General features: G+C 33.1%; 1 long non-coding RNA gene across 1 annotated transcript in view; it reads right to left on the bottom strand.

Moving 5' to 3' along the window:
* Window positions 1–25,424, bottom strand: part of LOC125754578 (uncharacterized) — a 50,206-nt gene that overhangs the window by 14,575 nt on the left and 10,207 nt on the right. Inside the window, exon 2 of the long non-coding RNA XR_007409206.1 lies at window positions 6,706–6,782. This is a non-coding gene — a long non-coding RNA (uncharacterized LOC125754578). The remainder of the gene's footprint in view (window positions 1–6,705; window positions 6,783–25,424) is intronic.

Raw genomic sequence — 25,424 nt, 5'->3', positions numbered from 1 at the left:
AAAGATTGTTGGCAACCAATAGAAGATAGGAAGAGCCAAGGAAGGATCCCATACCCCCACCGGATCTTCAGGGAGTAAGCACTATGAAATCCTCCACCGCAGACTTCTGACCTCCAAAACTGGAAGATAGCGTTTCTATTATTTTAAGCCATCTGGTTTGTGATACTTTGTTCAGGCAGCCCTTAGGACACTCATATAACACTCATGAGGATTAGTCATTCATTTTTTTTAAAGATTATTTATTTGAGAGAGAGAGAGAGCAAGAGTGATCACAAGTGGGGGTGGGGAGCAGAGGGAGAGGGAAAAGCAGATTTCCCACTGAGCAGGGAGCCTGATGCAGGGCTCCATTCCAGGACTTTGGGATCATGATCTGAGCCAAAGGCAGGTGCTTAACCAACTGAGCCGGCCAGGGGCCCCTCATTAAATTTTTTTTTGAATACAGAAAGAATATCCACTTTTTAAAAATTATATAGCTTTGTCCTTATTAAAACATATTATAATGACATAATTATTAGCTTATAATAATATTCCTAAGGAATATTATTTTTCATATTCTTTAACCAAAACCAAATAAGTTTAGTTTGTAATAACATATTACAAGTTATAGATGGGCAGCCCAGGTGGCTTAGCGGTTTAGCGCCACCTTCAGTCCAGGGCCTGTTTCTGGAGACCCGAGATCGAGTCCCACGTCAGGCTCTCTGCATGGAGCCTGCTTCTCCCTCTGCCTGTGTCTCTGCCTCTCTCCCTCTCTCTCTGTGTTTCTCATGAATAAATAAATAAAATCTTTAAAAAAAATAAAAAAATAAAAGTTATAGTTAACATGCATTGAAGGCTACCCCATTTTAGGTGTTATGCTAAGGACTTTAAGTAAATTACATTATTTTTCCTCATAACAAATATATAAGGATGCCATTTAAAAATGAGGAAACGGGTGCAAAGAGGATAATATTCAAGTTCTCTTGTTATGAAAGTAATGGAAATGCATCATATAATATCAAGGAAATCTTTGGAGGTATAATACAAGGAAGACACAACATTTAATACAGTTTATTATATGCCATGCACTAAATACTGAAGGTATGTTTCTCAAATGTACCATCACAATTTATAATCCATGCCTTTCAAAAAAATTTAGAAAGTTTAAAAAACTAATACTTCAATTACAGTTATTAGAAAACAAAGTTCATGGATGTTAATTTCTTTAGACCATGTGATTAAGCCAATCACTTAGTAAGTGATTAAGCCAAATAGAAATTTAAGATGAAAGTGAGACAATATGAAGTAAAGGCAATGGTGCAGTTTGTCATATGCAATACCTTTGTTATTAGTCCCACAATATCAGTGACTCATTTCCTAACATGCACTGAATCTGGATACACTTGTGTAATGTGTCTCCTCTTATGGTGTGTGTGTATGTGTGTATGTGTGTCCCTCTTTCTCTCTCTCCATATCTATACTAATAATATATATGTTATATATTACATGTATAAATATCTTATGAATTTGACACAAATATTATATATTACATGTATAAATATCTTATGAATTTGACACAAATAAATATATAATAATTAGAGTTTGACAACAAAAGAAATGCTGAGTTGAGTTGCCTGAAAAGGTTATACAAAATGTCTGTTTGTTTTAACAAAGTGGATACTACCAACAATTTTGATGGAAATACCATCATTTGACATTAAACACTACCCCACACAATGCAAGATATTAACATCTCTGGCATTCATATCCTCCATGCTGGTAGCAATATTCAGTCTATAACAATCAGAAAACACCCCCACCGTTTCCCAAATATCATTAAAGGAGGTGGTTCCAGCTCTAGTTGAAAATCTCTGAGACAGAAGATGGCAAAATAGGTTGGAAGCTGGATTATGAGGTTGCATGTAGCTAAATGCTGTGGCTGACATTGTAGAATATATATTCAGGGCCCATTTCCAGAGTTCTGTATCCTATACTTTCTTGATTACAAAGAATGGGAAGCCAAACATATTGAACTTTTCTTTCATTAAGAGCGATTATATGATTCAATTCTACCAATAGGATGTGTTGGAGGCTTTCTTTCATTCAAAACAATAAAAGATAAAAACTTCACAAGGAAAAGGATGTTTTCAGCTACCTGGCATGGTTATCCAAAAGTCAAAGTACCACAGCCATTTGATGGGATAATAATCATAAAAGTAACCTGCTGGACACAAGGAATATAAAGAGAGGAGAAATCTGGTATTCTGATAACTTTGAACACCAGTCCTTCATTGATTACATCTTCCTTTTGTTTGCTGTATAAGCATTACATAGTTCAAAGTCATTTCAGGAGAGTTTTCTTTCAATCACAGCAGTATGATCCTATCATATATATTGTTAGGTAACCTATATACAGAGAGAGATTTCTTTTTAAAGATCTATATGAAATTATATCACAAATGGGTAGGAGATGTTGTGATCAATGATGTAGATAGTGAAGCCATTAGAACACAAGAGGAAAAATCATTTCCATTTGAGAATACAGAAACAGAGATAAAGACCAGGTAGGGTGAATAAGCAGAGCATAGCAAATAATTCATTAGAGCTTATGGTAGCATATAAAGGACAGGTTGAACTGATTTCTTAAGAATAAATCCAAGTAAGAAAAGGAGTAAAATGTAAAAGACAAAGAGGAAGCTTAATATAGGATAATTTTTAGGTGAAAAAGATATTTCTCAGCTACTGATAAGAAAGATATGTTTACATGGAGTAAATATATGAAAAAACTGAATGGAGGAAAGTATGTAGCCAATAAATATTGCTAAAATGAGAGGTCTTAAATACAGGGTGATTTGAATGATTAAGAATGTAGAATTGGAAATTGAATTCTATAAATAATGTTAATAAATGCTTAAAGATATGTGTGCCCAACTTTAATGAAAATTGTCCCCCCAATTTTATTTCAGAGTTCATCTTTTGTAAGCAATCATTGGGATAACAATTTTAAAAACAGTTCATTATCACTTTAAAATATTTTCATTTCAAAAAAAAATAAATAAAATAAAATAAAATATTTTCATTTCAACATGGTAAATCAGTGGCTATGATTCTTAGATAAAGAAAAATAAAGTAAATTTATTTTCTAAAGCAATATGGAATGATGAAAGTGAGCAGGAACCAAATGCAAAACTAAGAATGCAGAGATAATTTTCTATGAATCATAAACTACTCATTATCAATTTGTTGTTAAAATACATTTCCTTTGCATCTTATTTTCATCTGTACATATACATATTTCTCTGCATGTCCAATACGAATGAAATATTTGAATCAAAAGTAAAAATAAAATATTGCTAGCGTAAAAAAAAATGTGACTCTAAGGTACAATTTAAAATGGATAGTTTTTCTGAAAATATTTCATATGATTAGTTTTATATCATGGAAAAAGCCTGGGATCATTTTTAAAAAATTCTTCTAAGCTAATCTAACAGACCATGAATGAACTAGAAATATCAAATTTATAATTCACTTGAATAACTTTTATTTGTTAAAGAGAAATCTAAGAGAGAAAACTATATGTAGCAAATACACGAGAATATTTTACTTACAATGTGTCAGGTCCATGAGTTTTATTGTATGCAACTTTATTCTGAAATCCTTGGGAATGTATTGATAAAGTGGCAGAAAATTTATCCAAAATGAAGGGCCAGAGGAATAAATTAAATTTATTATCAGAGGAAATAGAAAATGTCTGTAAATTACAGCATCTATAGACAGCTATGTTTGTAACGTCCCTTTAACCATGCTATGATATTTGCTAACCATGCTTTTGCTATTTGTTCTTATTACAGACCCAGATGGCCCAGGTTGATCTTTAATTTGTTAGGCTCAAAATAAAATATTGTCCTCTCCAGAGTTTAACAAAGGTTGCCCAACTTTATAGTTTAAGACATTCCAAATAAATCTGTTTCATACTGCAATTTAGCCACAACCAGGATATAAAGATTAGAACTTTCTCTTGGGCCTTCCCAGCTGCTCAGATTTAAATATCCTCGTTGCTTGATCATCCTCCTTTGCTTCCTGTAGACTCTTCAATTTGAGTCATTAAGTATCTAAATACATATTTTCTTTCTGTTTAACATTTTTTTTTTTTTTTTGGTAAGATACCCATGTACCTGATGGAGTGCTTTTAATGTAAAGTGAATGTGCACACCTTTTGGAATGAAAAATGCCTGTCTTTCTCTTTCTCTTCCTTGATGTTGATTCATTTCATGCACTGCTTCTATCTGATTGGGTTTCTACTGTCATTAAATATCCTATGGTAGAAGTTTAGTGTCTACATCGTGAAGTATCACCTTGGTATGCATTCTTTGGTGCTGAACAACAAATTTCCATTCAAATAATAAAATTATTTTAGCTAATTCATGAATAATTTAAAAATATTTAAAAATAATAAGCAAAGTATGTTTCTTGATTTATATACAACTCTGTTCTTGGGGTACTATTTTAGAATATTGCAGCATTGTGTTTAGTTGTAAATATGTGATAGCATTACACTGATTTATTTAATACATTTTGCTGAAAGTCTGTCATGTATAGGTAATATACAAGTTATGGATAATAAATAATGAGCAATGCCAAAATCTTTAAACAAAATAATCTCTTCAGAAATAGACTGATGAGGGATGCCTGGGTGGCTCAACGGTTGAGCGTCTGCCTTCAGCCCAGGGCGTGTCCTGGGATCCGGAATCGAGTCCCACATCGGGTTCCCTGTATGGAGCCTGCTTCTCCCTCTGCCTGTGTGTCTTTCTCTCTCTCTTTCTCTCTCATGAATAAATAAATAAAATATTAAAAATATAAATAGAATGATAAGAGGATAAATGTTTGGATTCAAAATGATTGTACAGATAGAGAAAAAGAATTAGGAAATTTAGGAAGGACAAACATGGAAGTGAAGTCATGTTGTTGATATGCAAGATAAAAGTACTTTTACCACTTTACTAAAGCAAATGAATTTACATATTTTGACAAGATAGCATGTCTTTATTTTTTATTTAATGTATATTCACTTGTGGAAAAGTCCTATGAAGAAAATTCTTATTCCTTTACCATCTCTTTCAGTTTGCACAGTTATCTATAATTAGTTATTAATGGGCAAATGTATGCAAAGAACTCTGAGGATTAGATGAAAAATTAGCAGCTGCTAAAATGACATATATGAAAAACCCAATGCCAGAGACATAGAGAAAGTTCATAGGAAAGGTAATTGTCTCCTGCCTCTTCTCCTCTACAAATTCCGTTTTTCACAAACTTGTTTAACTATTTAGATCCCACATGGTAAGTAGTCTGTTGTAGTTTCTAATTTCCTAATGCTATCTTTAATTTCTTTTATGATTACATATTCTCTATTAGCCGGTTTTATTCATATTCCTTTGCCCTGAGGTGGGTTTTATAAACATCACAATTATGACCAACTAGAAATACTTTGCACTGCACACATCACAGAGAAAAAATGGTTATTATCTCACTCAACAACTCACCACCTTAGCTATCCCAGGCAATTGTTAACAAAAAATATAAGAGCATAAGCAAATTGGAGAAAAAAATGCAAACCCACAAAGCTTACAAGAAATTTTAAACTCTCTAATAAATGCCTTTATTGTGAATTAACATATATTCATGGTTTTATTCATTAGAGTCTTTCATTAAAAAGTACAAAAATACTTGCTATGCCCACCAGCTTAACAATAAAAATCCACCCATGTATATATACCATGTTATATCATGCTGCCTAGGTATATGTGGAGTGGCCCATCCAAAAAAAATATGATTTATAATTGAGCAATTATGTGGTAAAATATTCAAAAACCAAAGACATTTATCAAAATGTAGTAAGGAAAAAAAAGTAAGAAAAAGATAATAATGTATTAAGGAAAGTAGAAGTAAGGTGAGATAAAAGCAAAAAGGAATTGAGGTACTAAATAAAAAAGCAGAGCAACATTTGCCTTTGGCCCTAGTCTTAGGCAAAAATCTAGTCTTCAGCTTCCCCTTCAATTTTGGCATTATATTTTAGAAGAATAAATAGTTTTAAAATGTCTACTTCAATATTATTTTTGGTAGCCTAAAATATTTATGTAATCAAGCCATTCATTATCATATATAATTATGATATGACAATGATGCAAATAAGATTTTTATTTGGATTTATTTTAAACCTATAAATATTCCCTTTCAAATCCCTTTCAAGGATGTAACTTACAGTGAACATGATGGAATAGCCCACAATGACATATTTTAAAGACTGAAAAAGAATACCTTTTTCCAATTTTTTTTAGACAACAATACTAACGGGAGCACTTACTAATGGTTGCTTGCAGACAAAATAGTTTCAATGCTGGAATCCGCTACATAAGTTAACCAAACTGAGGTACCTTGACACTGCAAGGATTTCTTACAGGATACCAACTGCAAACAAATTGCAATCATCCTACTGTAGGTAAGATGCTAGTATTGAATGCAGTAAAAGATATGAAGGAAAAGGAAATTTAGATAAGATTTTCCTCATTTTAAAGCCAATTACATCACCAATTGCCAGATTTCTAGATCTAACTTTTAAGAAGCAATATTTGCCAACTGAATTAAGAAACAAGTAAAATGCCTTTATGGTAGAAACAGCAACATGATAAGGATAAAAAATATTAAGTTTACTTTACAAAACAGAGCACATACCTCCTTTTTTAGAGCTTGTATAAACTGCAACACCTCTGAAAACCAAACTTCAGGTCCAGGAGTAGCTGAGTCTTGGTCTGTTATCATAGAGAAAGAAAAGTTATTAACTTACTATCAGTATTTTCCTGGGCAGGATTCTGTAGCTAAAAACATCTTTCTCCCATAGTTACATCGGTTGAAAGAATGTGTCTAATTAGTATTTCAATTGTGCTGTATAGGATTCATAGGAATCATAGGAATCTTTGAACAGTAGAGAAAGCTAAAAATTATTAAACTGAATCACAATGCAAATTCTTGAAATCTGAGAATTAAACTTGTATAACAAGAACAATGTAATAAAATTCCAAACTATAAAAACCAAGTTTGTTTTTAGCTAAGAAGTTCATTCAATACATTACACTCTACTTTGAGCCCAGATTTACCTCTTGACTTGCAGTGATTTTTAACACTTGGCTTTGAGAGCAATGAAGTCGGAAGCAGTTAGTTCAAAAGGGCAGGGACAGTGAAAGAAGATATAAAAAGAGGCAGAATAAACCTAATCTGGAACATTTACAAGCAATCTGAAGGAATACATACACTGTCAGGGATGATAAAATATCCAAGTTAAAAAGCTGCATTGAATTCTGAAGCATCTGAATTGTTGTCCACTTCCTGAGAGGCATAAGTATATATTAGGAGACTGGGTTTGGGTTCACAAGCTTTCTATGTGAACTCTGTAGAGTCCCATTCAGATACATGACAAGGTCAATAGTGTCCCCGGAGTTGTGTACTGCACTACTACTCAAATATGTGGTGACTGGCTATATAGCAGTTCCCAGGATTGGCTCATTGGTCCTAATATATACCTTTCTCATTTCTAAAAATGTACTTAAAATAAATCCCCTGATCAACGGCCATAGTCAGAACAATTTGGGCAACAAACTAAACAAAGTAATATTAGAATATAACACAGAATATAAAATAAATACTCATGAGCCCATATTGATAAAAATGCATGATTGAATAAATAAATGAGGAAGAAGGGACAAATCTGTGCAAAAGAATCCCAAATGAATTAAGTAGATGGTCTGCCTCAAGAAAGTAAAAGGTAACTTCTCACTCCTAAAGTGTGGAGAGCACATAGGGATTTCCTTCCAAAGAAGTCTGTATGGAAAGGGTGGGGAGGCGGAGAGTAACTTTATGATGCAGAAACATGACAAATACTACCTCAGGCAGGTGACCACCATTAATACCAACAGTCATAAGTCATGTTGATGGAATGTACATTTGATATGATGTAATGGAAATGATACATTAGATTGAAAAGTCTGGATCCTGCCCGAAATACTATCTATGATTTTTTAGGCCTGACCTTAAGCATTTATAAAGGACTTATCTGGCAGGCCTCACCAGAGAAGTTTCCCTCTACACACCAGACTCTGCACAGCCAGTGCACTGCAGGCTGAAGAGGACTGAAGTCATGGTCTCAGGGCCCCGGCTGTGGCATGCTTTAGGCTTCAAATTGAGGCCTCTTTACCTGGGCTTTCTGCTGAGGCCTTCCCTAGGTACCTCTGTTGAGATTGCCTTATCAAGGGGAGAAAGGAAGAAATCTGAAGACATTTTTCTCTAACTCATTGCTCACTACTTTTTCTACTCCTAGCCCTTCTTCCTCTTCTTTCCCCCAGCCCCTAGATCCATAAAATTACAGAAACCACTTGTTTGGGACCACCTCAGAAATAAGACTATGCTCATATCTGCACGGATACACCTGAATCTCCACCAGCACATAGTCCTAGACGTGAAAAACAGAACAGTGGAGGGCAGCACATTCCCCCATTTAGCCTCTTGCTTATCTTCATGCAGTAAGGATTGAAGGCTTGGCTGTCACTTTCATTGTGGCTAGTTGTAATCAGCTACTCTGACATCTAGCAGGTCAGCTATCTCCAGATCAAATGGACCCTTGACATAACTCTGTGCTCTCCCTTTCCCAAACCCCAAACTCAAAAATCAATACATAAACAAATAAAACAAAACACCACAAATGCCAAAGAAGGGGCATTTTACAAACTCCCTTACCGATACTCCTCAAAACTTTTAAGTTATCAAAAACAAAGAAAGTCAAATAAATTATCACAGACAAAAGAAACCCAGAGAGATACTGCAACTAAATGCAATGTAGTATCTTGCATGGGATTCTGGAAGAGAAAACACTAAAGATAGCTGAATAAATTATGAACTATAATAATACATCAATGTTGGTTCATTAAGGAATCCCTGGGTGGCTCAGCGGTTTAGCACCGCCTTCAACCCAGGGTGTGATCCTGGAGTCCTGGGATTGAGTCCCACGTCGGGCTCCCTGCATGGAGCCTGCTTCTCCCTCTGCCTGTGTCTCTGCTTCTCTCTCTCTCTGTTTCTCTCATGAATAAATAAATAAAACCTTTAAAAAATATATTAGTTCATTACTTACAACAAATAGTACATACTAATATAAGATGCTAATAATCTGAGAAACTGGATGTGGAGGATAGGGAACTCTATCTGCTCAATTTTTCAGTAAACCTAAAACTGCTCTCAAAATTAAAGTCTCTTGGGATCCCTGGGTGGTGCAGCGGTTTAGTGCCTGCCTTTGGCCCAGGGCGCGATCCTGGAGACCCGGGATCGAATCCCATGTCGGGCTCCCGGTGCATGGAGCCTGCTTCTTCCTCTGCCTATGTCTCTGCCTCTCTCTCTCTCTCTATGTGACTATCATAAATAAATAAAGATGAAAAAAAAATAAAGTCTCTTGATGATCTCAAAAATAGTAATAATAAACCCTCTGTACCTGAAGAAATTCAGGTATTTTTTCTTTTTTTTACAAAATACTGAGTTTAAGAATAAAGGCTTTAAATATTTAAAGTTCTAAGTATTTAATCTGAGAATTCCTTTGTTTCATGATGTTCTTAGACTCTTTATACTAACTTTATCAATAAATAAAATTTATCCAATAAAACACTGAAAAACACTACCTCAATAGGAGTTGTTTTTTTTTTTTTTTTCTTTTGTTTTATTTTTAAGAAACTATTCTCTTCTGAACTGGAAGATTAGAGAAAGTTGCCTTTGTTGTTGGTATTGTTTTTCTAATTATTTTCTTTTAATTTTCTTGGACATATACACAAAATAATATTTTCTATAACCAATCTAATTCATTATCTTATAAAATAATGAAATAATAAAGTCTATATAGAATGATATAGATAGATAAATAAGTAGCTCGATTAAATAAATAGATAAATGATTAATAGATACCTAGAAAGAGAGAGAAGGAGAGGGAGAAAGATAGAAAACGTTCTTATGATTTTCTCCATAGTTAATGCTTATAAAGAACAATAAATTTAGAGCAGTGATTCTGGAAAACATCTCTAGTCATTCCTCCAAATCATAGATCATAGCATTTGCAGACTGCAAAGACAGCTTATTTTATAGATGATTAAATAAAAGAAGAAATTAAGTTTTTTGCCCGATGTTACAGTTAACGATTAGACATTTTGTCTATTAAGCGGCATGTGCACTAGGATATTCATAAACTTCTAAGTGCTGTAATATGACCACCTAAATAGAATCTATTTTTTACTTTATTTCCAAAACATGATAATTACTTTCTCTGCATTAGCAAAATTGAGTAAGAATAATTTCATGTAATTTATGGTAAAATATAATTACATAATGATAAAAAATTTTAAGCCTATTTTTTTAAAATTTGATATTAAATTTGATACTATAGTGGCAGTGAGGATGCTTTCATATAGATTTCTGAAAAGAGTATACTAATTTATAAAGAATAAAGCTTGAGCTTCTAATGTCTGCAGGTTGATTAGTACACACCAGAGCCTAATCTGTAAAGTACATGTTCAAACTTGCAAATGTCTAAAATTAGCCTCTATGCTCTGCGGTAGAATCATCGATGTATCTAGCTATATCAATAGCATAAGCCATTTACTAATTCTGAAAAGATGATTCAGGAATATATATTAAGCCTAAAATACACTTAATAAAATTCACTGATTGCGTAAAAAAATGCACATCTTGAACATTTGTTTTATCAAAGAATATGATGGAATTTCTGAAATATCCAACCTAATTGGTAAAATGATTTTATATAGTTAAATATAGTTAAATATCTTAATATTATAAATAATAAAGAGGCCAAAACGAAACTTCACTTTTTCTTACAATATAGAATTAAATTTTGTGAACATAATTTTAGAATGTAAGATATATTTTTGTAACCTACAAAATACCCCTACTTATTCTCAATATATGTAAGGTTTGTTGTTTTGTTTTTAATAAACTCAAAGTATAGTTATTTATAAGATATTGTGGTAGTTACTGAGAGCCAGGATATAACCCTGTATATGAATCCAATTAATTCATGAGACTGCTCAATAAAAGTCATTCTGTTTCTAAATGTATGTAAAGTAAGCAAAAGTATTTAGCCCCTTATGATTTTTAACCTCTAGTATACACATCTTCTCCCAGGGTTGCAATCACACAATAATCTAGGTGTTGATGTGAATGAATTTTGATGAATTTTGATGAAAAAGTCTCAGTTGCCTTTAAGTTACAGAGATTTCCTGGGTGGGTCTAGCCTAATGAGGTAGGCCATTTCAAAGTACATCTAGAGGCCAGAGAGTGAAGTGGCCTCAAAAAATGAGAACGTGAAGCAGCTACCTCCTTCTGGTCATGAAGAAGTAAACTGCAGTGTCGTAGAGAGGGCCACAGGGCAGGTAGTGGTAGGTGGCTTCTAGCAGCTAAAAATGCTCCCTGGATAACAGCATGCAAGAAAATGGGAACCTCAGACTGAGAAATGCAACAAATTGAATCCTCTCTAGAATCTTTGATCTTGAATGAAGACTGTGAACTTTAGATAATACTGCAGCCCCAGCTATACCTTGACTTCAGCCTGGTGAGATGTTGTGTAGCGGATCCAACCAACAGTACCCTGACTCATGACCTATGGAAATCAGGAGATAATGTATTTGTGTTGTTTTAAGCTATTACATTTGCAATAATTTGTTGCATTGTTGCACAGCAATAGAAAAGTAATATAATATATATTGCATAAAGTAAATATATTTACAAATATCTTATTAGTAAACTTTAAACAATATAAGCTAACATTTTGCTTTAACTAAAGAGTTCTGTTTTTTTTATCAGTTTCATAAAAGCTATATTTAATAGGCAATGAAGTCTTTTATGTTTTTCCCCATGTTATGTGTAGTAATTTTTTTTAATGTAATTTTCAGTTAGGTAAGCATTAGAAATGATACGAAGTAATTTCTTCACACACACACAAAAAACACTCATTTCATGAGTATGTCTGTATCACCTTTCATAGTGAAATAGTTTTTTTTTTTTTTGAGGATTTTATTTATTTATTCATGAGGGGCACAGAGAGGCAGGCAGAGACCGGCAGAGGGAGAGGCAAGCTACCTGTGTGGAACTCAATGCAGCACTCCTAACCCCTAGTATACACTTTTTGTACTTTAATACAATGATCACAAATCTCATTTTTTCAATTTCTCAAATATCTAAACAGATAGTTAACCAAAAAATGTACATTACACACTACATCACATACATTTACATTATACATTATATTATAAATATATATATATGGATAGCAAAATTATCAAAAGATGCTCAAGATTAATAGTCATTAGGGAAAGCAAATTAAAGAGTTAAAACCACAGTGAGATATAATTACACCTCTTTTACTATCAAAATGAAAACAACTACAACTGGCGATACAAAACACTGAATTATTAATTACACAGAGCAAATGGAATTCTAATACAGTGTTCTGAGAAGTGAAAAGTGTGGATAGTCTTGTCTTGTTCCTCACTTTAGAATGAAAGACTATGTTTATTCTTAATTAAAATTTCAATTGCATACAACTACACTAGAAGGCCACGTACACTATTAAAAATTTTAAGCAGAATAAAAATTAATGTAAAATAAATTAATGTGTTAGCATAATTTATAAAAATTTTCAAATAATTTTTTTGGAAGAAGAGGATACAAGTGTGATGGCATACAGATATTTCTATATAGGTATGCAGATGTGTAAAATGTATAATATGTATTAGAGAATATGTGATGTACTTAATATTCTAAGTTCTGATATATGTTAAATATACTGTTATATTAACATATGTATATCTGCATAAATGCATTTTTATTTCCTTCCAGTTACTTTGAAACTTGTAAATTTTGTAAGCTTACATATATATATATATACTTCTGTTTCCTTAGATATACTTTAATAATTCCTTAAATTTTTTGAATGATTCTACCTGAAAATTATTAGGTATATTGTGTTACAAGATGGTAAATGTACATTTGTCAAAATTGTTGTAACATTAAGAATTATTAATATCAATAGCAATAGACACCTATCTCTGGGAAATGAACAAGGGGTAGTGGAAAGGGAGGTGGGCAGGGAGTTGGAGTGACTGGGTGATGGGCACTGAGGGGGGCACTTGATGGGATGAGCACTGGGTGTTATGCTATATGTTGGGAAATTGAACTCCAATAAAAAACTATTATTATTATTATTTATCATTATGGACTTTCTTTACATTAGATATTTCATAGTAAATAAAATTATTTCTTTTTCTTTTCCCCACTGTGAAAACTTATCTATATTTTCTTTTCATTTTAATTTTCTGTGTTATGGATCACATTCCTTGTACCAAGAGGACTGTAAAGTGATAAAATCCACAGGGTAAATCATTTTCTCCATCAATGTAGATATGATACTTTGTGGTCATAAAATTTAAGAATTAAATACCCTGCTACTTCACACACACACAGACACACACAAACACACACACACACACACACACACTACACCACACCACTGCAGACAGCTGGGACAGGATAAACTGCATACAAGTTCCCAGTAAGATAGAAATATGGGAAATACAGAAGTTAATGCTTCATGGTCATGGTGATGATACACTACTGCCGGACAGACGTTGAGAAGAAACTCTTTGATAATGCAATAGTGGTAGGGTACTTTAACATTGTCTTATAGTAATAGACAGATCATCTAAGCAGAAAATCCACAAAGAATCAATGGCTTTGAATGACACACTGGACTGTATGGATTTCACATATATATTCAGAACATTTTATCCTAATGCAGCAGAATATATGTTCTTTTCAACTGCACATGGAACATTCTCCAGAATAGGTCACTAACTGGGTCATAAATCAGGGTTCAACAAATACAAAAACACTGAGATCATGCCATGAATATTTTCAGAGCACAATGCTATGAAACTTGAAGTCAACAACAAGAAAAAATTTGGAAAGATCACAAATATATGGAGGTTAAAGAACCTTCTACCAAAGAATGAATGGATTAATCAGGACATAAAAGAAGAAATTAAAAGGACATAGAAGCAAATGAGAAATGAAAATATGACAGTCCAAAACCTTTGGAATCAGCAAAGGCAGTCCTAAGAAGGAAATATATTGCAATATAAGTCTATCTCTAGAAGCTAGAAAAGTCTCAACTACACAGGCTACCTTTACATCTAAAGGAGCTACAAAAGGAACTGCAAATAAAGTCAAAGGCAGCAGAGAAGGGAAATAATAAAGATTAGAGCAGAAATAAATGATAGAGAAACAAAAAGAATAACAGAACAAATCAATGAAACTAGGGCCTGGTTCTTTGAAAGAATTAATAAACACTTAGCCAGATTTATCAAAAATAAAAGAGAAATAACCTGAATAAGTAAAATTACAAATTAAAGAGGTGAGTGGGATGCCTGGGTGGCTCAGAGGTTAAGCAGTTAATATTAAGAGGCAGCTCAGGGGTTACTGAGGCTGGCTCAGGGCGTGATTCTGGAGTCCCGGGACGGAGTCCCGCATTGGCTTCCTGCATGGAGCCTGCTTCTCCCTCTGCCTATGTCTCTGCCTCTCTCTCTTTCTGTGTGTCTCTCATGAAAATAAATAAATAAATACATAAATAAATAAATAAATAAATAAATAAATAAATAAATAAAATCTTAAAAAAAAAGAGGAGAAATCATAACCAACATTATAGAAATACCAACAATTAGAATATTATGAAAAATTGTATGCCAACAAACTGGGCAATCTGGAAGAAATGGAGAAATTCCTAGAAATATACAAATTACCAAAACTGAAACAAGAAGAAATAGAAAATTTGAACAAACTCATAACCAGCAAAGAAACTGAATCAGTCATCAAAAATCTCCCAACAAACAAAAGTCCAGGGCCAGAGAGCTTCCCTGGGAAATTTTACCAGACATTTAAGATTTATTTATTTATTTATGATAGACAGAGAGAGAGAGGCAGAGACACAGGCAGAGGGAGAAGCAGGCTCCATGCAGGAAGCTGGACGTGGGACTTGATCCCGGGACTCCAGGATAGCGCCCTGGGCCAAAGGCAGGCACCAAACCGCTGAGCCACCCCGGGATCCCCTTACCAGACATTTAAAGAGGAGTTAATACCTACTCTTCTCAAACTGTTTCAAAAAATAGAAATGGAAGGTAAAATTCCAAGTCTATTCTACAAAGCCAACATTACCTTGATTCCAAGACCAAACAGCCCACTACAAAGGAGAATCACAGGCCAATATCCCTGATGAACAAAAATTCTCAACAAGACCCTAGTAAATCAGATCTAACAATACATTAAAAGAATTATTCACCACAATCAAGTGGAATTTATTCCTCGTCTGTGGGTGTGGTTCAATATTTGCAAATTAACAATATTTGCAAATTAACGTGATGCATCACATTAACAAAAGAAAGGCTAAGAACTATATGATCCTCTCAATAGATACAGAAAAAGCATTTGACAAAATACAGCATTCATTCTTAATAAACACTCTCAACAAGGTAAGGATAGATGGAACATACTTTAACATCATAAAGGCCATATCCAAAAGCCCCAGAGCTAATATCATCTTTAATAGGGATAAACTGAGGGCTTTTCCTCTACAGGCAGGAACAGTATAGGGATGTCTACTCTCACCATTACTATTTAACATAGTACTGGAAGTTTTAGCCTCAACAATCAGACAACAAAAAGAAATAAAAAGCACTCAAATTGTAAAGGAAGGAGTCAAACTTACACTATTTAAAGATGACATGACACTCTTGCAGAAAACCCAAAAAACTCCACCAAAAAAATTGCTGGAACTAATACACAAATCCATCAAGGCTACTGGACATAAATTGCTATACAGAAATCTGTTGCAGTTCTATACACCGATAATGAAACAGCAGAAAGAGAAATCAAAGAATAGATCCCATTTGCAATTACACCAAAAACAGTAAGTTACCTAGGAATAAACCTAACCAGAGAGGTAAAAGATCTATACTCTGAAAACTATAGAACTCTTATGAAAGAAATTGAAGAGGACACAAAGAATTCAATCTTTATTAGTCCAGGTTCTCATTTTCTTTGTAACTATAAATCCTTCAAAATATTAGAAGGTATTTGACCAATTTTCTCCCATTTAGGTTCATGTGGCACTAATTATACTCAAATTTCTTTACTAGACAAAAATCTCACAAATCCTTTCCTTTGTTTCCTGCACCCATTCAATAGTCTCTCAAATTAGTGGCAGCCACAGAGAAGCCAACTGAAACTCAGAAGTCTTAATGGCATTGCCGCATAAACACTGTACAACTAGTTTCTTATTATTTGGTATTTAAAACCAGTTCTATTTCTGCAAAGTCCTCATTATTGAGCTTCTTTCTCTGCCTTTCATTCCTGCTTGTAAACTGGACTCCCTTCTCTGCCCCTCTTCCCACTTCCCACAAGCTTACCTCTCTATTGTATTATACATTACTATCTTGGATCTTCCCAATTACCTGAAGCTAAGGTGTTTTGCAGAAATCTAGTTCACTTCTCACTTGCCACAACATTGCCAAATGTTTGTCAATGGATAATACCATACCAGCTTTCCAACATCAACTGTCTATTTTCTCACCAACTGTCTTTTTTTTTCACAGTCTACAGGGGCGCTGACATATTTTAAATTCTCTTAGGCCCATTTCAAGGTACATGCTTTTGCATCATATAGATAGTCTAATTCTAAACAAGAATGTATTGAGATATTTACAGGCTCAGACTTGGAAAATGTATTTCTTTCTCCTGCAACAATACTGGGTAGGTAAAGAAGTAAGCAGGACAGCCTTTCTCTGCTTAATCATTCAAGAATAGAGGCTGACCAAAGCTCCGCCATGATCTTCAACACAGGACTTTCAAGATAGCCGTAAAATAATCTGTATTCCAGTCAGCCAGAAGGAAGAATAACATAATGGAGCATGTGTGGGAGTTGTTATGAGCCAGAACTGGAAAGAATTCACATTATTTCAATGTTCATACCTCATTGACTGGAACTCAGCCTCATGGCTCTATTTAACTACACCAAAGGCTGGGAAATGCTAATTCTACCCAGGAAGAAAAGAAGAAATTACATTGTGTTGGGCAATTTCTAAGAGTAGAATAGACCTGAAGAATATTAAGAAAACTTGTTGCTTCAGAGGGAGATCTTATGCAGATTTTAAAAAGAATATTAGCAAGCTTGGCCATGTTTGTACCAAGCAAACCCCTTAGGCCCCTGGAAATAATGCAGGGTGCTTTTAAAGTATTTTGAGGAGAGCAGTGAAAGGTTAATATTAAATAATAAAGTTGAAATGCAGGCAAATAATATGCTTGGATAATCTTAAGATTTGAATGTTCATTCATAGTCACTCTAGTGCTGACAAATTGATGGTGCTCAACTTGACATACGTGGTTTAAATGGGTTGAGGAAAATGTAAAGATCTTGGTGAATTCCAGCCTTGGCTGACACAAATCTCTTTCTGCTTTTTAAAGTGCATTGATCATGCAAAACCTAATTTTGGCTATCGCTATATACCCACTCCAAGATCTGAACATTTTCTGTCATCAAAATAAATAATAGAAATTGATTAAAGGCCCTTATTACAAGTAAGTTGCTATGCCAAAATCACTTCAAATTTCAAGTTATTATTAAAACCAATCGCAGTTTTGATGTTGAAATTTACTTTTGAGTAAATTTAAAGCATCTTTAAAAAACCATGATTTGCAACATTTAGATTCATCTCACTTTTTCAGAACTGTAGCCATTGGTTTTTGCATAAAAATAGAATGAAAGGAATGCAATTATTTTTATAGCCTTTCTCTCTGAAATACATAAATTCCAAGATAAGAAAGTAAGCCAAAATATTTTATACATGTTAAAATTATTCTTTTTCTCTGGAGGGAGAGTTTATACCTTTCAATATATTCTCAAAAGTGCTGAACAAGCCAAAATGGCTTAGTAACATTTATCTATACAGTTTTCAGGATTTGGTGTTTAAATTTTATTTTCAAGAAAAGGTTAAGTTATAAGTGCATCATTTTCTAATTATATAAAGTAGACGGGAAAAATTTAGTGTGGGCCAGACATTGTATATATTAGATTTCCATGAAATTTAGGTGCACTGTCTTCCTAGAACATATTCCACAGTCAGAGATAACACAAAATTCATCCTTGACAAGTTTTTGTGATCTCATGGTGGCCTTGTTCTGTATCGTATCTTCTTCTCTTATTTTTCAGCTTCTCCACGTTCAGCAATCACAATACCTTTTGACCCTGAACACCCCCTCTAAAAAGTCTTTCCAACTCTTTCAGTCATTTTCCTGCCTTCTTTCTTATGTGTGCCACTCTCTTATATGTGAGGGAGCATATTCTCTCGTCTACCCTGCGGTTTGCTTGCTCCTGCTGTCTTGTTATTTCCTGGAAGGCCTCTTGTTGAATTCCCTTTATACCGTGTTTTCTTCCTGTGCTGCTAATCTCCGAGTCCTGCTTCTGCTCCTTCACTGATTTCCTGCCATGCCTTCACTTTCTAGAGCTACGCTGCTTCCCTTCTTGCTATTTTTAGGATCTGCACTGAAAAGTGCACCCTGAGGTTTAGGTTGGCACTGGAATCCTTCTCCTAATGCTTGGAAAGTGTACCTTCGAATCCATGCCTTTTGGAGAAAGACAATTTTCTCAGCAAATGGAATGTAGCATCAAAGTAAAAACAAACCCTTTAACCAACTGTGATTTCTTACTTTCTAAATTATAAAGAGTATTGTCCCTAGTAAACTTAAATATCACTGGACACATGTTCTCTAGAGGTCCATGCTTTGTTTTTACTTTTGCTTCCTATCCATCGTGTGTGGGTTACATTATGACAACTTCTTTCCAACAATTCCTGAAATGACCTATGTGGCCCTTCCACCTGGAGGGTCTACCTCTCCCTTAAAGCCTTCATTAAAAGTGACTTGGTTTGTGAGCATTTATTCACATCCATGAATAGAATCCTTGATCATTTTTTTACCTACATAATTCATATAAAACCCATTATCCTCTGTGATATTTAACACATAATTTTTTTAAAGATTTTAAATTCAAGTTAGTTAACATGTCGTGTATTACTAATTTCAGACATAGATTTAGTAATTCATCACTTGCATTAAGCTCCCAGTGCTCATTATAACAAATGTTTTCTTTAATGCCCATCACCCTTTTACCCTATCCTCCTCCGTCCTCCCTCCAGAACAATAAATGTTTTTGATGATTCTTTTCTCTAAAGTTACGAACAAATGAGGGCAAAAAACAAAACTTAATCAATGCAGTATGTGAAACATAGTTTGTGGAAGTGACTATACGTCTACTGACTGTTAATACTAACTTTAAAAAATAACAATAAGGGAAATGCATCTAATATTACAAAGCTGAAATGTCACTATGTATATAATTATTTATCTTATATAATTATTTATCTTATCCTATTGCTAATAAATGATAGCAATATCATTTTTGGTTTATGGCATACAAATAAAATGAATTTATGGCATATAAATAAATGGCTTAAATCACTCTTCCTTTGATTCTTTAGTGAATAATCTCTCAGGTGACACCAAGCAAAGGTTTCTTTATCTCACTGATACCAAATGGCTGGAGAAATAAGGAACTCCATTATTTACAAGCTCTAACACTACTTCAAAAATAAATTTCAATTATTCTTAAATGATTCTGATTTTTTCTCATTTTATATTGTCACTGTTATTCTGCTACTAAAACAATAAAGATGAGGATTTAAGACATTTTTACATTTAAGTTGAAAGCTGTTCAATCACTTGTATAGTTATTATCATAACACATATTTTAACATTATAACCTTGTGTAATTTTTAAACCAGGAACTCAAAGAACATGACATAATGAAAACAATATTTTACATTGAGTCATAATAATGTTAGATATTACCCTTTATACATTTTATGAATCTTTACTTGATTCTCATGAAGAATTTAGCAAATTATAGCATTTGTTAAATGTACTATTAAGAGTGTGGTATATAAGTCAAATATATTGTTGTAGATGCGCAACTGTAGTAATAATGAATGTAAAAGTAAAAAATATTTATGTTCATAATAACAATGTTACTATTTTCCCAAGATATTTTCAAGCCAGTAAGTGATTTTTGTATGGCGCTGTGTTACAATTATGTTAACCAATATCATTTAAAGCTTTTTACAGAAATAGTTTTATTTTATATGAACATCTTTGCATATTAAGTTTGTAGTCATTTTTAGAGTTTTCCACGGGAAATGCTTCAATAACCAGAAAAACATTACACTGTAAATTATACAAAGGTCATAATATTTTTTGCAATGATGTCATAATGGTACTTGATGGTAACTTTTAACTATTCTTATTAGGTTTTTGATATACATTCGATGATTACGAAGCTATTTAGCTATTTATTTATTTTTTAATTTATTTTATTTTTTTGCTATTTAGCTGTTTAATCTCATTTTCAATAAGAGTCATATATCTAAAAGCCCTTAAATCTTTTTCATTTTTTTCCTTTCAGATAAGCAATATGTTTTCATTACAGAAAATTTCATGATATAAGCATACTGAGAAAAAATAATACATTTTATTGCCAATCTTTAATAATTGCTATTAATATTGTGGTAGGTTGAATCATGTCATCCAAAAGATATGCCCAAATCCAAACCTCTGGAATGTCAGAATGTGACCTTATTTGGAATAAGGGTCTTTGCAGATATCATTAAAATAAGGACTACAAGATTAAATCAGGTGATCTCAATGACCACTGTCCTCATTAAAGGCAGAGAGAGGGCAAAGACACAGACACACACAGGGAAGAAGCCCATGTGAAGATGGAAGGAGAGATTGGAGCTCTACTGACACAAACCAAGGAACATCAGGATCCACCAGACTCTCTGAGGGGAAAGGAGGGCTTCTCTAGAACCTTTGCAGAAAATGTGATTCTCTAATCCTTTGACTTCTGGCCTCTAGAATTGTGAGATTATTTCTTCTGTTTAAACAATCTAGCTTGTGGTATTATGCTTTATCAGCCTTGGGATGCCAATGGGTCCAATATTTTAGAATATCATATATTCAAATTATGGTATATCTTTAATTTGCAGTGCTAGGACTTTGTTGGTTCCTTTGTATTTGAATTTGAAGCATGTTTTCCTTTATTTATAGCTACTTCTTTATATATTTCTTTGTTAAATTATTTCCTCCAGTTTTCTTTTCCTTTTCCATTATGGAACTGATTTTAAAACATTTTATTGGACTTATAGTTATGTTCTTGTTCTGTTTTATTTTGCATTTTAACACCTATATAAGGATGTGTCTTATAATCAATGTTCTGTAATAATTCATTTAGCAACACTATTTTAATGGATTCTTAATACAGCATCTTCTAACTGTTGGGAGTCTTAGATTGAATTTATTATGGCATTTAGATACAGCAACCTATAAATTTATATAATTAAAAATGTGTTAATTTTTCACACATTTATCTTTTCTCTAAAGAAGTCTTCAATTTATGTCCAAATTTTCTATTTTTGGTTTTTAAATTCTACCTAGCTTGATTTTTTTTTTCTTCTATTCTAAATCTTCTCTGTTCTTTTAATGGTGGTCTGTTCTTATAATGGATGTTATATTATCTCTGTTTCCTTTGAGTTAATTTTTTAAATTATGGTGGGGCGTTTTTGTTTGGTTTGGTTTGGTTTGGAAACTCATGTCAGAAATTAGACTTTACCTTAAGACTTTAAGTCTGAAACCCTTACCTTGGCTATAAATGTATACTTATATTGATTGGAATTTCTGTGTGTATTTCTAAAACTTATGACAACACTCTATGGTAATAAAGAAAAGGAGGTGAAAAGCTGGCTTTATGTCCCTTCTCTTTGTCTTATTAATACTCCTTAGAGAATCCTTTTATCCCTCCCCCCATGGGTTTAAAACTATTTGCTAGGAATCTGGCAACTGAAACAGCAACATAAGCTAGCTTTCATGATTTATCATGTTGTTTATTTCCTCAATACTGTTTTCACACAAATCTCTCATCTTGCTTTTAGTTGTGTTCATTAGCCCTGAGTCTGGGGGAATTGTCTTTCTACCTTTTCAGTCAACACACTGCTAATCATCTATGGTGAACATGCAGTGTAAAGGGATGTATTTGTTGCAGTATAATTATTCTTATTCAGTGAAATGCTTTGTTTTCAAGATCTTCCTACCATACATCTGAATTCATAGATACACTGCACCTTAAATTGTTAGGCCTTTCTGGTACATTTCAGTGGGCTTGAATTCTATTAGTGACACTCCTGTGAGGCTTTCAGTTTCCTGGTGCTGTTATGTAATTCAACATTTATTTACTTACTCTCTTCTACCATCCTAAGTGTTTGCTCACGTGCTGAATTTAATATTTCAAACTTTATTTTGGATGAGCCCTTAAGTTATTTTATGATTTTAAATTGTGATTTTTAAAATTATTATTCTTAAAAATAATCTGAATGCAGGGGCACCTGGTTAACTCTGTTGGTGAAGCATCTGCCTGGGGCTCAGGTCATGATCCCATGGTCCTGGGATGGAGCCCACAGGCTCCCTGTTCAGTGGGGAGCCTGCTTCTCCCTCTTTCTCTGGCCTTCCCCACCTCTTGTGCTCTCTCTCTCAAATAAATAAAACATTTTTTTAAAGATTTGATTTATTTATTCATGAGAGACACAGAGAGAGAGACGTAGAGACATAGGGAGAGGGAGGAGAAGCAGGCTCCATGCAGAATCCTGATGTGGGACTCCATCCTGGGGCTCCAGGGTCATGCCTGAGCCAAAGGCAGATGCTCAACCTTTGAGCCACCCAGGTGTCCTGTAAAATAAACAAAATATTAAAAAAAAAAATCTGATTGCAAAGTGAAGCACTGTAGACCTGAAGTGGATATGAATCACTTTTATACATAGAAGGTTACCTTCTTTAACCACTCCATTATTAAACACACTATTTGCCTTAATATCAAACAAGTTGGTAAATTATCCCCAGGAGAAGATTTTACCAGTGGAAAGAAGGTAAGTATATGTGTTTGGACCTATGAGACTTGAAATGATGCTAGTATTAGAATACAAAGTATTTTGAAAACATTCACAAAGTGGTTTAAGTTCAGGATAATTTAAAATGTTTAAAATAAAAACATAGGATATTAAAACATTGGTAATATTTTATTTTTAATTTTACTAAAAATTCTGGTCTAAGAAGTCTAAGATCAAAATTTTTAAGAAGCATATTTCAAATGATTAGATAGCTTTTATATCATTTGTAACTATTTTTTACTACTACAACAAATACGTTTTAAAATAAACTTCAGGGATGTCTGGGTGTCTCAGAGGTTGAGGGTCCTTGTGAGGAGCCTGCTTCTCCCTCTCCCTCTGTCTCTGTCTTCTCTCTGTGACTCTCATGAATAAATAAAATCTAAAAAAAAATAAAAATAAAAAAATAAAAGAACAAACTTTAATAATTAAACTTGATATTTTCAAGGCCTCATTTTTCCCCCAAATTTGTATTGACATGTGAAATCTGTAGCAGTAATTTTCTGCATTATAATATTCTGATATAATGCTTTTTAAAAGACCAAAGAATATCATATAAAAATATTAATAATAGGAAACATAATATCAAATCTCCTTTGGTATGACTTTGAAATTATTCTTCCTGCAACAAATTACCAGGCTGGGAACAATTTAACAAAATGCTTGAGAAGACAATCTATAATAACTGTGAAAAGTGTGAAAAAAAATTACCTAAGAAATATGTTAATTATTTTGGGGACTCCAACTGACTGCTTGTTTTATTTTTAATTATGAGGAGGGTAGTTTATTCCTTTTTTGTGTTTAATGTTTATTATTGTTTTAATCTACTACCTGTGAAAAGAAGTAAAAGTGCCATATTTGAGTATTAAATGGATATAAGAATACTTTAAAATGAAAAATTGAGTATTAAATGGACATAAGAATACTTTAAAATTATATATATATATAATTTTCTTTTACATACTACCTGATAGGCTATGAGTTTTATTTTTTAATAATATATTTTTAAAAATACCTATGTCAGTGGTATGTAGTGTAGATATACACACATTATATATATAAAGAGAGAGAACAAGCAAGTGTGTATGCAGGGGCACTGGAGTACCATGAGTTTTGTGTCTTTGATTTTTATGCTCATTATTCATATTGTGTTTAAGTGTATTGGATTTGGAGTGAGATTGCATTTGAATCTGTTTCACGACTTACTAACTAGATGACTATGCATAACTCAACTTCTTTGTTCTTTGTTCTTTAGTGCTTATTTATTTATAAAACAAATATAATGATGAGCACTACTTCACGGTTTGTTGTAAGAAATAAGATGAAAAAGAAAAGCATTCACAGTAGTGTCCTTCACAATATATACTCAGTAAATCATAGTCATACACAAATCCTAAGATTCTGGAAGCTGAATATAATTTAAATACAATGGATGTGCTTGTAAATTATGCATTCCCATTTTTGACATTCTAATGCCAGTTTTGAATCTTACTATCTTTCCAGTTCACCTGGTTTTCTCTACCCAGGTTATTAGGATATAAAAACGATCAAAACTGAATGTTTTACATTCCAGAGGTTTTAAAGGCTATGAGAAAGTTCTAAGAGTTTTCTGTGTTTGTATGAGAGCACATTAAGGAAATTAATCTAACTTTAAAATTTTAATATTAGCATTTAAAAAATAGCAAATTATATATGGTATGTAAGGCATGTAAAAGAATATGCTGGTTGCCTTTTTTGGTCCAATTTGTAATAAAGAGAAGACTAAAATTATCTTTAAGGTTACTTATAAATGACAGTAAACAGTGAAACCACACAAGACTGCTTTTGGTGACATGTTTTTTACTTTTGAACAATCTGCTCAATGTATCCCTTACATAAGGAATTTTTTCTGTTTTTTTTAAGGATTTTTTTCCTTGAGTAAGACCTGAATAAGAATGTTCATCATCAGCACTATATTTATGATAGTGCACAGTCATAGAAAGAGAGGAGTAAATATGAGATAAATTTGCCTATAAAAGGTGCCTATGAAAATATATATATAATGCACTTATTCTGTGGGCACATAGTCTATGGTTACACATTAAATATATTACGTAGAATAATTCACAAATATTTCATTATATTTACATAAAGGCCATGATAACTCTTTCTCTACTATTCCAATTTTAGGATATGAGTGGCTGAAAAAAAAAACAATCTGGATACTTCTGTATACTTCTATACATCATGAAAATTTTAATGCCATTAAATATTTTT

Source organism: Canis lupus, chromosome 38 (genome assembly GCF_003254725.2).
Source record: "Canis lupus dingo isolate Sandy chromosome 38, ASM325472v2, whole genome shotgun sequence".
Classification (NCBI taxonomy): domain Eukaryota; kingdom Metazoa; phylum Chordata; class Mammalia; order Carnivora; family Canidae; genus Canis; species Canis lupus.
Note: the sequence above shows the minus strand (reverse complement) of the source record. Positions and strands in the feature narration are given on the sequence as shown.